The 17,729-nt window shown below is 44.5% G+C and overlaps 1 protein-coding gene across 17 annotated transcripts in view; it reads right to left on the bottom strand.

Moving 5' to 3' along the window:
* The window catches only part of LOC126336637 (stress-activated protein kinase JNK), an 886,954-nt gene that overhangs the window by 533,462 nt on the left and 335,763 nt on the right, over positions 1-17,729 (bottom strand). The gene's annotated exons all lie outside the window — the stretch shown is intronic.

Here is a 17,729-nt window from a genome sequence, read left to right as displayed (position 1 = left end):
ACTACGTAATATTGAAATTGGGTAATATTTGTGTGATGCATTTGCCACATAACAGTATGCCTGTGACAATCTTATCTCAGATACGATTTGTCGTGTTTAAAATCCTCATCCAAAGGACGAAATACTGAGGAGCGATTTCGAACTGAAACCTGGCCATTGGCGCAGAGTGGTTATGATGAGCTTTATCTACGATCTGTTCTTTGTGAAATACCGGCGGTGGAAATTCGAATCGGATACCTCCGAGCTTTATCAACGTAGGAGGCAACTACTCAGCTCATTTTGCAAGACTAAGCAGCTTGAGGGCGAAAGTATATTGTGAAGAGATCATCGTGTTCATCCCATCCCCCCCCCCCCCCCCACACACACACACATACATACATACATACACAGATCACAGAAATTCAGAAGAGGCGCTAGAACAGAAGTAGAGCGTGAAAACGTGTACACCAACGGGACTAATAGAGGATGAAATATTGTGTTTTGTGAAGTTGGTTTGAACTTGGCACAGTGGTTATTAAAAACACGTTAAGCGATTCTACATGTATTTCTGCGCCAGATGAATATGCAGATGAGGACGGGCAACAAGAAATTGACTGGAAATAGTCGCGAAATATTTTCGCGCAACAAAATGACTCTACAAGAAAAAGAAGTTTGCCAACCATATCACAGTAACAGCATAAAACTGTAAAGAACGTTCGATAGAAACTAACATTCTGGAGACCGTAGTATACGTAAGACTTCCCGGGCGGGAAGGCGTGCCAGTCCCTGGCACGAACCCGCCCAACGGATAAGTGTCGAGGTCTGGTGCGCCGGCCAGACTGTGGATGATTTTTAAGGCGGTTTTCCATCTACCTCGGCGAATGCGGGTTGGTTCACCCTATTCCGCCTCAGTTACACTATGTCGGCAACTGCTGCGCAAACACGTCTCCACGTACGCCTACACCGTAATCACTCTACCAAGCAAACATCTGGGGTTACACTCGTCTGGTGTGAGACGTTTCCGCGGGAGGGGGTGTCCACCGGGGGCCGAACCGCACAATAACCGCGGGTTCGGTGTGGGTTGGCGGTGGGGGTGAGTGGACTGCTGTAACCTGTTGTGGGGTTGTGAACTACTGAGGGCTACGGCGGGGACGGAGCGACTCCGTCGTTTCTAGGTCCCCAGTTCAGTACAATACACACGACGTTTTTGAGCATACGTTTCGCTACAATAATTATTATTGAAAACAAGTTCAATGGAGGTACCCACTTTGATGATACAAATGTGCTCCAACACACCTGGTCCATAAAAAAGAGAAGTTCAGGGTATAATAGAAGGAGCAGAATTACCACAATATTGTGAAGACTTACTTAATTACACATCGCTGTCCTTATCGGAATAAATACCTGAAGCACAATAAGGTCCTGAATGCATTACAAGTCTCCACCTCTCGTCATACGAGGATACAACCAGATCGTTTTGGTGATTCAGGTGTTATGGTGTGGGGAACCTTTACGTTGCATGGGCGTACTGATCTCCAAATACAGGGTTATTCTAAATGATGGACCCATTTTCAACAATTCGTATGTATTCAAGTACAAATCCAAAATGAAGTTTTATACAAATGAAAAGAGAAAGTTTCAAAGTTTTTGGCGGGCGGCGACGGCGGGCGGGAGGTGACGGTTTCAGAAGCGGCCGGTAGAGTTCGCGTGGCAATAGTGCCTACATTCCGTTTCACTGTCAGTTGTGAGTGAGATGGCGACTGTGGAGCACAAAGTTTTCTGTTTTCTTGAGTTCGGGAAAAGTGAGTTGCAAATTGCAGTGCAGCGGGCATTTCGTACAAAATTCAGTATTCAACGACCAACTCGCAAAAGTATTAGCCGTTGGTTTGAGCAATTTAAACCGACTGGAAATGTGTGCAAAGGAAAAAGCACAAGCCGATCGCGTCTGTCAGAGGATTATGTCCATCGGGTTCAAGAAAGTTTTGTGCGCAGTCCCTGTAAGTTTACCAATAGAGCCAGTCGAGAACTTTGAATACCCCAACAAACTGTATGGAAAGTTTTGAGACGGTGTTTGTTGTAAAAGCCCTACCGATTACAAATTGTGCACGCTAACAGCGCAAAGACAATGAGAAGCGTCTAGTGTTTTGTGGTTATGTGCTAGCAAAGATGGAGGATAATGCATTTCTACAGCGTATAATTTTTAGCAATAAAGCTACGTTCCACCTTAATGGAAAAGTCAGACAGACACAAAGTTCGCTTTTGGGATTTGGAAAATCCACAGTCACCTTGCAACACGAAAGAGACTCACCGAAAATCAACTTGTTCTTGCTGTTTCCTGTACAAAGGTTATGGACTGTTTTTCTTTGAGGAAAGAACTGTAACGGTAATCACGTGGACGTGTTGGAACAATAGCTGTTTCATCAAGTTATAAAAGATTCCCAGGACCTCATTTTCCAACAGGATGGAGCTCAGCCCCATTGGCACCGTGATGTACGACGTTTTTTTTTATGACACCCTTCCTCAACGCTGGATCGGTCGCAGGGGACTTGAGGACCTGGCTCTGCACTTCTGGCCACCGAGATCTCCTCGTCTCACACACTACGACTATTTATTATGGGGTTATGTGAAGGAAACTGTTTACGTTCCGCCTTTACCAACCAGTCTGAACCATCTGCGGAATCGGATCGCTGTTGCCGTCCACTCAGCAACCGCAGATACGCTTTCGCGTGTGTGGGCCGAGTTTGCCGTGCAGACAACGATGGCCACATTAAACATTTATAACATTTATCGCATTTCCAATTACTAAATAATTACTAAACTAATTAATTACAAACTATAACATTTATTAAACTGATATCAAACATTATGAAAAGAACTTTGAAACTACCTCTTTTCATCGGTATAAAGCTTGTTCATTTTGGATTTGCAGTTGAATAAATGCGACGTTTTGAAAATAGACCCATTATTTGGTGTAGTACTGTATTTTAGCACTGTACATTCACTGGTCAACGTGTGACACTGTACTGCTTCCCCTTGTGCGTCTTTTCAGGGGTGTATTCGGAGCTGATTTCATTTTTATGGATGGTAAAGTGCGATCGCATCGAACGGCGCAGGTGGTGGAGTTCTTGGAACGGAAGGATTTTCTTCGAATGGACGGACGTGCCTTTTCTCCTGACTTAATCCCATCGAGCATGCGTGGGGTACGTTGGAAAGACGTCCACATGCACCAACAACCATCCAGAAGTCGTCAACCGCGCACGTGGACGAATGGAACACACTACAACAAAAACTCGTTAGCAAGCTTGTGACCACCATCGCAGGTTGCACAGCATGCATTGTCGTCCGTGGTGATGATACAACCTACTGACAACCATGTCCTCCCTTTTGTAATGTTCGGATGACCATCACGAATCGTGATGACATCAGAGTAACTATTATCTTTGACTAAAAGTGTCATTTCTGTTCGTCTCACAGCGCTTTTATTTCAGTTAACTTCTCACTATACTCCGTCCGATCATTCAATGTTTCATCGAGCTATGTCATTGGACGAAAGTTACTTTCATCCCTACGTTTCAGACACCTGTCTATAAATAGCAGGTATTTCGACTAAAGTTGGAAGAAGGTCGGGATTATAGACAATCATCTAAAGGCAACACAATAATTAATCGGAATCATCACGTGGCGCAAATACTACTTGAGTTCAGAGCCCGGTCAACAGTCGCCAAACATATAGCAACATACTTCGACAACGAATTAGGTCGTTGTTTGTGTGTAAATATACTTTAACCCGCTAGGACGTAATGTCCTCGTCTATAAAAAAAAAAAAAAATAAAAGAAAGAAAGAAAAATCTGAGACTCGCGTCACAAGTCTCGTCTCCGGCAACGTATACTCATGAACATAGCGAAAATTTATACGCCTGTCGGTCGTCAAATACTGACGCCATGCTCCCACAAACAACTGACAGCGCGCGCCTCTCCGCCCAAAAGCATTAATCAGGATACAGGCTAACGAAGTGCTTTACACGTTCCATTAGTTGCCGCCAGCATTGCTCTTAATGAGCGGCGGAACATCAATTAAGTAACTTCAGAATGAAACTCAGTGTGGCTCGAGTTCCATCACAAAGCGTAATCGCGCAGACCTCACGCGCACTGTTCAACGTGCAGTATCGGCCGAAATGGCGTACAGTGGCTCAGACACAGACGATTATGTTCTAACAAAACACAGTAAAGCAGCTGATTACAACTGCTACTCAAATTAAAAGACTATGTATTACCTTTCTAGTTTCACTTCGAATGGAAGTACAAGAAATAAACCTGCACCTTTTGGTAGTCTACCCCAGACTGCATACCAAATCTGACATGCGCGCAGAATGAAATTATAGAAGTCTTGCTGTCTGTGCAGACACGCTCACATTTCAGCAACGATAGTTTTAATCCTGTTTAGACTGACTGCTTTACGTCTGCAACAGCCTTTACCAGAATCAATATTCTATCCGTGTCATATTCAACTACTGCATCTATGATCTATCGATCGCACCACATCATTTGCGCCTACAGAGATAAAATGTGGTTACAAACATAGCCTTAAAACCAGACAGCATGATGTGAATTCTACAGTCAAATTAACAGTTTCAAATCCGTGAGCTGCTCCACCATCGTGGTATACACTCCTAAGTGTATAGCAGCTTAAAAAACACACATAGGAATTTAAAAAGAAACGTGTGGTTCCCGCCGTTTATACCACGGAGTGGAGGGAGAGATTTTTCATTTTTTTTTGTCAAGTTGAAAGAAGATTTATCGATCACATATGAAAAGCATAAAAATATGAATGTTCTACAATATTGACTAATTCGTATTCCGGTTTTCGGCCATCACCAGACAGAACCTGACTAGCGTCGTCAAAGAGGTACAATAATGGTGAACAACACTGCAAAAGATATCACACATGGAGAGGAACAAACACCTAGTAAATGTCATCTTTGATAGTGTGATGGTAACGTAATTCAGAATGTTAAAACAAAACAAAAAAAACATTAACACTACTTACCGAATATATGAGAGGAGGACAAAATAATGAAAGAATTGCAATCAATAAAAGAATAAAACATCCTAACAATTTAAATTAAATAATAAGTACCTGTCTTCTTTTTCTCGAAATAGGCCTCATACTGACCACGTGAATAGCTAATTCTGACTAAATTTCTACGTTTTTCAATATTTTTCATTCAGAATGATGTTATTTCAGAACTTCTGACAACTTTGCTACACTTTTCTCATTTGGTTTTCTCTGGAGACAGGAATTTAAAACCTTCTTTTGAAACATCACTGTCCACAATTTCATGTTCCTCTATTTCAGATCTCTTCTGATCTATCGGTACCAAATTGATGGCGTTGGACAATCGCAAATTTTTAATTTTTACTTATAATTCTGAAGTTGTGCTACAAAGAAGCGACGAAAGGATAATTTCAAATTTACTAACTTCTTAAATATTTTTTGTTGTTACCGGATCGGCAGTGTTCCACAGCTTTGGTGCACGTACGTACAGAAGTTCGAATATTCTGAAGAAAGCAGGAATAAGTATAGAGAGTGGCGTCTTATCAACGACGAGATCTTTAATAACAGTTCTTATGCGCGGATTGGAAGTAAATGGTGAAGAAATAGGTAGCAGCTTGTTCAAATTAGCTATCCCAATATCGCCCCCAAGGCATTTAGGATGCTGTTCTTGCCCTTGTCGTCGTCGTCTCCCACCCTGTTCAAGCGTCTTTATCTCTGCATTACTATTACAGGGCAACAACTGTAAAGGAAGACAGAGATTGGAATACATCCAGCAAATAATTGAGGTCGTAGGTTGCAGATGCTACTCTGAGATGAGAAGGTTAGCACAAGAGAGGAATTCGTGGCAGGCAGCATCAAACAAGTCAGACAAAAAGAGAAAGAGAGAGAGAGAGAGAGAGAGAGAGAGAGAGAGAGAGAGAGAGAGAGAGAGTACTACAACCTACATAGTTTGAGCCTAGTTTCTGTACTCAAGCTCTGGTGCACCTTTACTAATTTTACCCCCACACCTGCTTCCATTACCAAATTAAAGGTTCGTTCATACCTCAGGATGTGTTCTATAAATTTATCCCTTCTTTTAGTCACGGTATGCCCCAAGTTTCTTTTTCCCCGTTTCGATTCATTCCTCACGAGCTATTCGAACAACCCGTCTAAAGTTGAACGTTCTTCGGTAGCACTACGTTTCAAAAGCTTCTACTTCCTTTTTGCATTTAGGTAAACCACGGATAATCTATGTACGTAAGTCTTAAGACTTACGTGGCCGTTGTCGTTGATGGTATTCTCGTCTGAGTCGTTAGTTCGCGTCATATTTCTCTTCGGACTACAACGTTCGACTTCCTGATGCCTCTGCTGGAATCTTCTTTAAGATTCACACAGTGGCCTTGGGTGGCAGACCACTGTCGAACGACTGTCACGCAAGTGAAAACCCAACCACGGTGAGCGAAGAACAAACAACTACCACGAAAGAACCGCGGCGGCACAAATTAGTGGTAAGTTCTTATGAGACAAAACTGCTAAGGTCATCGGTCCCTAGGTTTACACACTACTAAGGACAACACTCATCTATGCCCGAGGGATAACTCGAACCTCCGACGGGGAGGAGCCGCACTAACCGTGGCAAGGCGCCATAGACCGCACGGCTCCGCGGCGGCACAACAACATTGATAATTCTCCTTTCTTTCAGTATTTACCCAATGACGACGGCCCACCAGTAGCAGGCAAAATACCTTTATCCAGAAATTTCTCCGGAAAAGCGCCGGACAAAAGTCTTTCATTAGTGAACACTTTACCATCTTTCGACAGTGGTCAGCCGTCCAGGGACACAGTATGGATCTTAAGACTCCAGCAGAGTGACTGAAACGTAACAAGAGGGTATCACGGGTGGCCTACACTTCTCGCTGCAGGGGCGACGTCAGCAAGCACCAGCCGGGACCCGCGAGAAATACGGGCCAAGCCGCGAGCTTCCGACGTCACACTAGTCAGCTTGGCCTTGTCCGCTGAACTTCGCGACCGCTTGGCTGCATGGAGGGCCCACTGGAAATCAGTATGTACTTGAAAAGGAAACCACTAAAGGTCTCAAATATGTCGTGTGCTATCGAGAATTTGCATTAATTTAAACGCGCCGTGAGAAATAATTAAACTCGTCCGAAATAGTTACTAGCTCCCCGCCGGAGCGGCTGCTGGCGGTCATAAAAACTGCAGTATCAAGTGCTGAGTCGTAAACCAACGGTCTGTCTTTCTCGCCGGCCTCGGTACCAGCACAGAAATTCGAACGCCCACTTGGCCTGCAGATTCGCCAAAAGAAGTCGTCGTCCTCTAAGACCTACTTGCTTCTGCGGAGTCACGTGTGCGCAAATAGGTCCGGCCGTATCGTGGCGCCTTCACCATATTTAGGCCGATGGCCGGAGGTGCCAGACCAGTTCTTCCCTACGAGCACTCTGGCAAGCGCTGACCGCTTTCGTGGTTTTTCAACTCACGAGACTCGCTTAGAATCGTCGTGCAACCGGATCATCGCCGCCCGTCTTCCCTGTCGGGACCCTTCAACTACGTAGTGCAGCCAGCAGCCGTCTTCGATCTACGCCGCGACTTGGCGTCTGCAGCGTGAACAGTTGTGGACACTGGTATTTGGGCCGTCGACGTGTGTTGTGATGGAACTTTTATTTCCCAGCCAATCCAGAAATTGGACTTTTGTTATTTACTTTAGCTTCCTGCCAGTTAAGCATATATTGTGTGTTTCTGTATTGAGACTCGAATAGTGAACTTCCAGTTTTGTGGTGTAAATCAAGCTCCAGAAAGGAGACAATTTATTTATTTTTCAATAAACAGGCTATTCATTTTCTACCTAGGCTTTAATTTCTGGGCGCCTCCATAGGCGCGAGATACATCGAAGGCCGACACATACAAATAATACGTAATTCGCCCTATATGGAGAAACGCCAACGGACTGGTGTGATTCGGCCAGTCCGACTGTTCCAAAATCGGACGCGCCGAGGCTCGTCCGTCCATCTGGGTTTCCTCAAACGGCGAGGTCATTTGGCTTGCTGCATCGTTCTTGTATGTCGACTTGTAGGATACATTGACGGTCACAGCTGCTTAACGAAAACGCCTGTTAATGATGGTAGCATTTCTAACGTTATAGGTGATACATTAATTTTATTCTCGTTTTTCGGCTCAGCGAATAACTACTCCACGTACAGACAAAGTTTCGGGGACGTCAAGCCATACGGCACACTTGGCCCGACATGCCTAGATCCAACATAATTTTTTTCTTTCTTTTTTCTTTACTCTAGTGTATTTTGTAACATAACGGGAACGGGATATGAATAAATATCCTAAAAGATTTTAATATTCTACTCTTTCTTAGATTATGGAGTCACGATCTATGAACAATGTGATGAAATAGCACATGCAAGGAGTTCATAATAATTGCCAGCTGACAGTAGCAGTGGATCCTGAGGAAATAGATTTGATAAGGGCCAATTTTCGTTTTTACCTATGGTTTTTACGCGGATGAGGTGACGTAATTTTTATAAAAGGGGATACTGTTTTTTTTAATAGGACAGAACTGAACTTTTAGAAATATACATATTTTAGAAAAAGATAGTGGCAACAGAAAGACAAACGGGCAATGAGTTGCAAAATATGAAAATTGTATCTAGGTCTTTAATTTAGTTACTTGTGATTTTTTCTAAAATACGCTTCTAGTTAGTAATAAGCTGAAATTGATGTGCACTCACCTTTGTTCTAAGACAGGTCCCTTTAACAACTAATGTATCAAGTAATGTAGCAGTAGCAGTAATGTAGCATACTTTTTATTACGTCTGGCGACTTTAAAATCGTTTTCATACCAAGACCCTTTGAGCCAAATTAATCAACGTAAGTATGATCTACGAACTTCTCCCTAACACAGTACAGGTGGTCTACAAATAAAGTACAATCATAATGCACCCCAGCGATCGAAAATTTGGAGGACATTCTAGTGTAGCCGTGATTTCATACATCGCATGAGCGAATAGAGACATTGTTGAGTTGATATTTCCATTTAACTGCGACAGGCGAGAGCTCACAGAAACTAGGAAGAGTATAAATTTTTATTTCTGGGACACACACACCTGCTCTGCAACATGTTCACGGTGTAAAAAAATTAAATAAATAAATCTTCGACAGTTGTAAAATACGTTATTGACCGAAGTGGTGGTGAGCTCCTTTGGGACCAAACTGCTGAGGCCAACGGTCCCTAGAATTACGCACTACTTAATCTAACTTACGAAAAGGACAACACACACACCCACGCTCGAGGGAGGGCTCGACCCTCCGACGAGGGAAGCCACGCGCGAACCGTGAAAGGCGCCCGAGACCTCGCGGCTACATCGAGCGGCTTGACCGAAGTGTTGCACGACAGAAGTCGCTATAAATTACAACGGTTTCGGGGTCTTAGCTCCACCATCAGTTGCATCTGAAATCTAGCAGTATTAGGACGTCATGTCCATGCCTTAACAACTAACAAGCAAACATCTACCGTAGGTGGACCGTCAAATAACGTCCTGAATTGTGGCTGCGCAAAACTTTTAACTTTCAATCGCAGCCTGGGAAAATTCCTCTTGTCCAACAATTGCCACCTGGAATACGTACAGTCAAACGCTGACACAGAGCGCCTCTGTGACCCGTACGGCTCCGGAAAGCGGTCACTTAAAACCAGAGTCAGCTTGTCGTAGCCGCACGGGTCACACTGGCGCGCTGTGTCACCATTTGTATAGACTATCTGTGAATGGAATTATTTCTGTAAATTTTGCAATAATCTACTGCGTTAACAAGTAACTGCGAAAGTTATTTTGATGGATAGCATAGGCCCACCAGATTTTCGTACCAATAGTTACATCATCTTACTGAACAGATTATCTGTTTGCTACGACTGAAGCACAAGGGAAAGAATCTAAAGCAGGTTGCCGTCTCAAGGCCTGACTACTCATCAAAATATTCGGTTTTCGATTCCCTGTAGCCCCTGGGATCTTTTCGGTTGCTCGGGGATCTTTCCAGTTGCTTTCACCTCTAGCAATGGTCTTACTGTGTGAAAAACACGGAACTGCACTTTAGCATGGAAGTTATGTTAAAATATAGCGGTTCACCGGTCGTCCGATGGTACGAACATACTGTTTCCATAAGAACTATTCCTCTGGAAGCACTGGGATGGACAAATCAAATTTCAGACTGACAGCCAGTGCAATGTTTGCTACTTCGCAAACGGACATTATCTGTTCTTGTTTACAGCCCCTAGTATTCCTCCTCGTGGTCGTCTCTTCTTTCCGTTCGATCCGTAATAACGGAAACAATTTAAAACCATATTTTCCTTTCTTTTTGAAACTGCTGTTACGTTAAAGATATGGCTAAGTCTCCATATCTCCTCTGAAGCAGCACAGCTAGCATGTTTCTTGATAGATTTACAAAGTTAATGCCCGTTGTCCTCCTTTCTCCTATTAATGACAGAAAATGGGTTATTAATTAAGCACTTGAACTAAAACTCATGACCAATTAATGTTCTTAAAACACTTAAAACTTGATTTTTAACTGATAGTAAAAACATTTTTACATGCATTCTCACAAGAACCAGAGAAAAAATATAATAATAAAATCATTCTTCATTGAAGACGTAAGTAAGATAGTTCACTTATTATTTATAACGCGCACATTACACAAGATATAATATTTACTGTCAAACCTACGTGTATTAAACGAAAGCGAATGCCTGATGCAATATTTATGAGAAAATATACCCACGATCGGGAGAAGGAATCGAAAAACTTATCGGCGCTGAACAGCCGCCGAGCGAATACATCATCAGGAATGCATTTTCTGATACGCAAAATCATTGTCCCCTTGACATCTCGATGGCAGTCACAAGGGACTGTCAAAGGTATTCCCCCATCGCTCTTGGAGGATACTCTGGAACACTCCATTTTACAGCGGAAGAGTATAACTGAAGTCGAACAATTCGCAAAACATTTCTAGCACTGTGCCTGTTTAATGATATATAAGTACATTTAGCCCAATATACTAAAATGTTATATTAAAATATACTAAAGTGATTTAACAGATAACGAGTTCAGGGGAATTATACTAATATAATGTACGTCACTCATCTGTTCCGAACACGTATGCGGCATACGTAACAACAGCCAAATAGTTTTAGAGGTGCCACTACTGATGGAAACGAGAGAATAACAGGCTGTTCAACACTGTAGTTCCACCTGAACGTCTGTATGGTGCGTGTGTGTATGTAGCCATAGTATGGGAGAGTACACACGACGCTGCTCCCTTTCTCCTTCTTAACGAGAGAGAAGAAATGAAAAGAGAAGAGCTGAGCTGAGTTTAAGGTCTCATCAACAGCTAGGACGCTAGAGATTAGTACGAGTTGGAATTTGACTAGAAACAGAGAAGGAAATCCGCCACGGCTTACTGGACGGACCACGGCGTTTGTCGGAAATGGTTCAGGGAAATAAAGAAAGTCTTAATGTCGATGGCTGGCTAGGGTTTGAACAGAGCTTCTCTCGTATGACAAGACTATACCACCTCGTTCGGTTTTATCGGAGGGAACAATGGCTGTGTAACAGCGTTTTTCCTCTCCCTTCTTAAAATCCTTTACGGTGACTTGACACAAATGCATGTTTGAGCATACAGAGAAACATTCAGTAAAAGTTCGTCACTGCTACTTAATAGGCACCATCTCCTTCTGCGCTGCCTAATACATATATTTCAAATTTGGTAGTTACTATGGAACAAAAGGGCCAACGTATAATTTATGAAACCACAATGCGTACTACTAAATTAAATTCCAAAAACTTTACGGCTATGTATTTGTTAATGTACGGACGATACGTTAGTTGCAGACGTTATTTCAAGAATCTGCTATTGAATAAAAAAAAAGGGCACGCACTAAAGTGATTAAAAAAAATAGTCGTATGGTATGACTGGCCCGGAAGGATTTCAGTCGCCTACTGCATGTCTTAACTGGACGTCACTTCGGCGATTTGCATGCCCCTAACCAACTCAAATACCATCGTGGAAAAATGAGGTACAGTTTAGCGTGGAATCCGAACCATGCGTCGTTCCTGGAATATCTTCACTTCACTGAGACGTGAAAGCTAGAGTAAAGGCTGAAAAATTTCCAAGGTCTGGCGGAGATTAATTCGCAATCTTTCGGGTTCGAAGTATCACCTTTACCACTGGACTACCAAGCCCAGCATTGATCAACGAGGCGACGAGAAAACATTTTCAGTTCCCTTTTGTTTCAACATTACCATCTCAACGCCCATTGGATTCTATCAGCCGTCGAGAGCTATCTCAAGAAACCATTTCTCGGATGTTGGGGACAATCAGCACATCCCATGCATGCAGTGTCTCAGGTAACTGTAGAAAATGGTTAGCTTTCAATACTCTACCTATGGACTACTTCTGATGTCCATGGCCTTTGAACATCTATTGAGGAAGATGAAGATGTGGCGAAGACCAGACATCATGCTCAATGAGACCCAGATCGTACACGTAGCAACAAACTGGCAGAACCACTGCGACGTTATGCTTACAGGAGCTAACATCGAATCCGATCACTATCACTGATCAAGGTGAATCTGAAGCCACTACAAATGGTCACTAATACGTTAACGAAGAATAACATGAGCCCTATACAGTACTAGCGACCAAGAGAGAGAGATCCAGAATACCAACTGCTTAACATCTCCACAAACTGGGTCCAACAGGTATGCCAGAGGAATAACACCTCAAGCGAAAATTCCCGCTAAAGCTAAGGGAAAAGGGGCTCTTGGTTGTACAGGGAATATGATGATGATCTACAGCCCAGACGACTAACAAGGGTCAAAAGGAGCCAGAACAAGAATGAAGCCAACCTATGAGTCTTTATTACAAGAAGAATGGCCACAGGCAACATCATGAGAGGGGCAGCCAGCGGAGCACTTTCAAGGAAACGACTCTAGCTACCTATACAAAGGCCTCAAACAAAACACGATCGAGTTCATGGCTCCTACTTTGCACTCTTGCGAGCAGATTGATCACTGTGTCTCACTGGTAGCGAATACGCTAAAACTCTAGCAACTTCCAGAAACTTCTAAATGCCAAAAAATCTACTCAACGACTCCCAATTAGAGAAGTCACTAATCCCAGCTCCGAACACATCCCTCCTCCCACTCCGAACACATCCCTCCTCCCAAGTACAAGGAAGTAAACAGGTCGTAAATCTTCTCAAAACAACAAAGTGTACAGGGAAGATGGGATACCGGCACAAGTCATGAAACCAGCTGAAGAAACACACAGGAATGGACATAAAGTAATCCTTGACACATGTACTAGCGGTAAACTCCCAGAAGACTGGACCTCAGCTGTTGTCCAACCAACTCAGAAAAAGGAAAACAAAACACACCAGGTAACTACAGAGGAATACTGCTACTTGCAGTCTCATACAAAATCTTTTCCAAGATCGTTGAACGCGACATCTGGACAATGAGTCATGGCAACATCAAACAGGTTTCAGAGCATCGAGGCCCTGTATTGAACAAATACAAATCCTCAAGGCCATCCTCCAACGCAGCAAGAAACGAGCCAGACAATGGTTAGCAACTATCTTCGTTGACACACAAAAGACGTGAGACTCCGTGGATAGAACGATTCTCTTTGCAATGATAAGAGAACTTGGGATGAACGAAAAAATCAACAGGTTGCTGTAGGCCACCCTGTACAACAACAAATTCAAAGTACAAAACAACTCTCAGAGAACATATAGGACAGGGGCAAGAGGACAGTATTTCATGTACGAAGGGCGTTCAATAAGTAATGCAACGCTTTTTTTCTGAAAGCAGGCTGGTTTTATTCAGGATTCCAATACACAAAACTATTTCTTACTCTTTTGGCTACAAAAACCTATTTTTCAATATAACCTCCGTTCAATGCGACGACCTTACACCACTTTACTCTGAGGTCCTGTATGGCCTACTGATCGACGTCGGGGCCAAATTCTTGCCACATCAATAACCTCCCCATCATCCACGTACTGCATCCTGCGAAGTGCATCCTAAATTGGGCCAAAGAGATGGAAGTCGGAAGATACGAAATCCGGACTGTGGGGCGGATAAGGAAGAACAATTCAATGAAGTTTTGTGAGCTCCTCGCGAGTGTGCACACTTGTGAGACCTTAACGTTGTCATGTAGAAGGAGAAGTTCATTAGCATTTTTGTGGAGGCGTTGCTTCAATTCGCTGGGGGTAGCACAACACACTTCCGAGTCGATCATGACACCATGAGGCAGGACAACAAACAGCATAAACCTTTCACAGTCCCAGAAGACCGTACCCATGACTTTACTAGCTAAGTGTACGACTTTGAACATTTTCTTCCTTTGTACCGCTACTACATGGATCGCCATTTTGTTTCCGGTTCGAAGTGATGAACCCTTGTTTCACTGCTAATGACTATGTTCGACAAAAAATTGTCACGATCAGCCTCGTAAAGCGCAAGCAATTGCGCAGAGATGGCTCGTCATTGCTCTTCATGTCTTGTGTTAGATGGCGAGGAACCCAACGGGCAAACGCCTTTGATTACCCCAAATTGGGGGCGAGTGTGTCAGAGATACCAAGAGGGACGTCCAGTTGAGCAGCAAAGTGTTTAACTGCGATCCGTCGTTCACCTCGAATGGGGGTGTCCGAACGTTTCCACACAGTAAGAGTCAGAGCTGTGTGCGGCCTGCCGAAACACAGGAGATCGGACAGGTTCGTGCGACCTTGTTGCGATGATTGCAGAAAACTCGTCCCACCATTCACCGTGGTTTTGTTCACTGCCAGGTCTCCGTAGACATCCTGCAAGCATCTATGCATATCTGAGATGCCCAGGTTGAAAAAAAATCTGTCTTGGAAAAAAATTCAGGGAACACAGAATTAAGGATGGAAAACAAAGCAGGCGAAATGGAAGGGGCTACTATCCCACTCGAAGCACTGTGTTTAATAGATCTACTGATCAACCCTACAACGCTGAGAAAGCGCTACCAAGCATGTAAAAAGAGTGTCAAAATCCCACCTTGGAGAATGGATCTTTGTTCAAACGGCAACTCTCAAAAAAAAGATAAATTAAACTAGACAGGGCACATTATGGTTGTAAAAAATGTATTCCTGCAAACATTTGTTGATAATATCGAACTAAGACATTGAAACACAGTAATTGGACCATTAATCCTCGATGCAACCGACTGGCTATACCTAATCAAGAAGTATCTAGCACGATTCCTCGGAATTACAGGGAAATTTCTGCGAAAGATGGGGACTAAGGAGCCTACCAGATCGGAGACGATGGTACAAACCTAATTGTGAACTCGATCAACACCAAGAAAACCTCAGCGATGCCATTAGAAGATGACAGAATGAAGATGTACAGAATGGACCCCCTGCAGGCTGTCCTACAAGATCTTCAGAGCAGCCAACAAGGATAAGTCTCTAGATCCCTGTGGATCAAGCAAATCGAGAAAGACCTTGCAGAATTTCTTATGAGTACGACATAATAACTAACAGAGTTGACTACCATTTAGCTATAGAAATGAGACGCTTCCTAACATCCCTTACAGAAGTTAACCACAATGAGGCCAGGAAATGGTCCGAAGAACGGAAGATACAGTTCACCCGAAAAATTAAGAAATACTGTGCTAAAAGAAGAGCTCACGGTAGTACTAAGAAACAGTTACTAAATTTCACCAAGAACACGTAAAGCGACAGAAGACACGGCACAGTAAAACTGGTGACCCAAAACGAGCTGTAAGAAGATTAAATCGCCGTAAAGTCCATCGCTTACAACGCAACAACAGCGAAAGTAAGACAAACTGCGATGCGTTGGCGAGATTTTGTTCTGACTTCGGACAGACAGAACAAGAAGAGAGCGCATAAAAAATGGAGCGCTCTCGAGAAGCGCCAGGCGCGCGCCGCTGGCACTGATCTGAAAGTTCCCCCTTCCCCCCACCATTCACCCCACCCAGCCCCCCCACCTGCCGTCTGCACAGACGCCGACTTTCCAACTTCTTTCATCTTGAGATGAATTTCCAGCTGCGAGCTGCCCAGGCGTGCAAGAATCCAACGGAGCGAATGTGTTCCTTTCATGGAAGGCGAGAAGAAAGGAAAAAAGTCGCATTCAGCAGCGAGTTGCCTATCCAACTGCCCTGTTGTCAGTTTACACACCTCGCACGGCTGTTACGCAGTTCACTCAGATACAAAAGCAATCAACCCACGAGCGTCTATCACTGCCAGGCACGATAAAACAAAGACTGTTACTATGAATCACAGTGCCAGCACAGACTTCTAGCTCAGTTCCGTTATAGGATCCCTCTAACACAACCAGTAATCATCTTCGGGTAAAACGTACTTCCAATTTCAAGGTTAATACACTCCTGGAAATTGAAATAAGAACACCGTGAATTCATTGTCCCAGGAAGGGGAAACTTTATTGACACATTCCTGGGGTCAGATACATCACATGATCACACTGACAGAACCACAGGCACATAGACACAGGCAACAGAGCATGCACAATGTCGGCACTAGTACAGTGTATATCCACCTTTCGCAGCAATGCAGGCTGCTATTCCCCCATGGAGACGATCGTAGAGATGCTGGATGTAGTCCTGTGGAACGGCTTGCCATGCCATTTCCACCTGGCGCATCAGTTGGACCAGCGTTAAAGCTGGACGTGCAGACCGCGTGAGACGACGCATCATCCAGTCCCAAACATGCTCAATGGGGGACAGATCCGGAGATCTTGCTGGCCAGGATAGTTGACTTACACCTTCTAGAGCACGTTGGGTGGCACGGGATACATGCGGACGTGCATTGTCCTGTTGGAACAGCAAGTTCCCTTGCCGGTCTAGGAATGGTAGAACGATGGGTTCGATGACGGTTTGGATGTACCGTGCACTATTCAGTGTCCCCTCGACGATCACCAGAGGTGTACGGCCAGTGTAGGAGATCGCTCCCCACACCATGATGCCGGGTGTTGGCCCTGTGTGCCTCGGTCGTATGCAGTCCTGATTGTGGCGCTCACCTACAAGGCGCCAAACACATCATTGGCACCAAGGCAGAAGCGACTCTCATCGCTGAAGACGACACGTCTCCATTCGTCCCTCCATTCACGCCTGTCGCGACACCACTGGAGGCGGGCTGCACGATGTTGGGGCGTGAGCGGAAGACGGCCTAACGGTGTGCGGGACCGTAGCCCAGCTTCATGGAGACGGTTGCGAATGGTCCTCGCCGATACCCCAGGAGCAACAGTATCCCTAATGTGCTGGGAAGTGGCGGTGCGGTCCCCTACGGCACTGCGTAGGATCCCACGGTCTTGGCGTGCATCCGTGCGTCGCTGCGGTCCGGTCCCAGGTCGACGGGCACGTGCACCTTCCGCCGAGCACTGGCGACAACATCGATGTACTGTGGAGACCTCACGCCCCACGTGTTGAGCAATTCGGCGATACGTCCACCCGGCCTCCCGCATGCCCACTATACGCCCTCGCTCAAAGTCCGTCAACTGCACATACGGTTCACGTCCACTCTGTCGCGGCATGCTACCAGTGTTAAAGACTGCGATGGAGCTCCGTATGCCACGGCAAACTGGCTGACACTGACGCCGGCGGTGCACAAATGCTGCGCAGCTAGCGCCATTCGACG

This window comes from Schistocerca gregaria, chromosome 2, assembly GCF_023897955.1.
Source record: "Schistocerca gregaria isolate iqSchGreg1 chromosome 2, iqSchGreg1.2, whole genome shotgun sequence".
NCBI lineage: Eukaryota > Metazoa > Arthropoda > Insecta > Orthoptera > Acrididae > Schistocerca > Schistocerca gregaria.
Note: the sequence above shows the minus strand (reverse complement) of the source record. Positions and strands in the feature narration are given on the sequence as shown.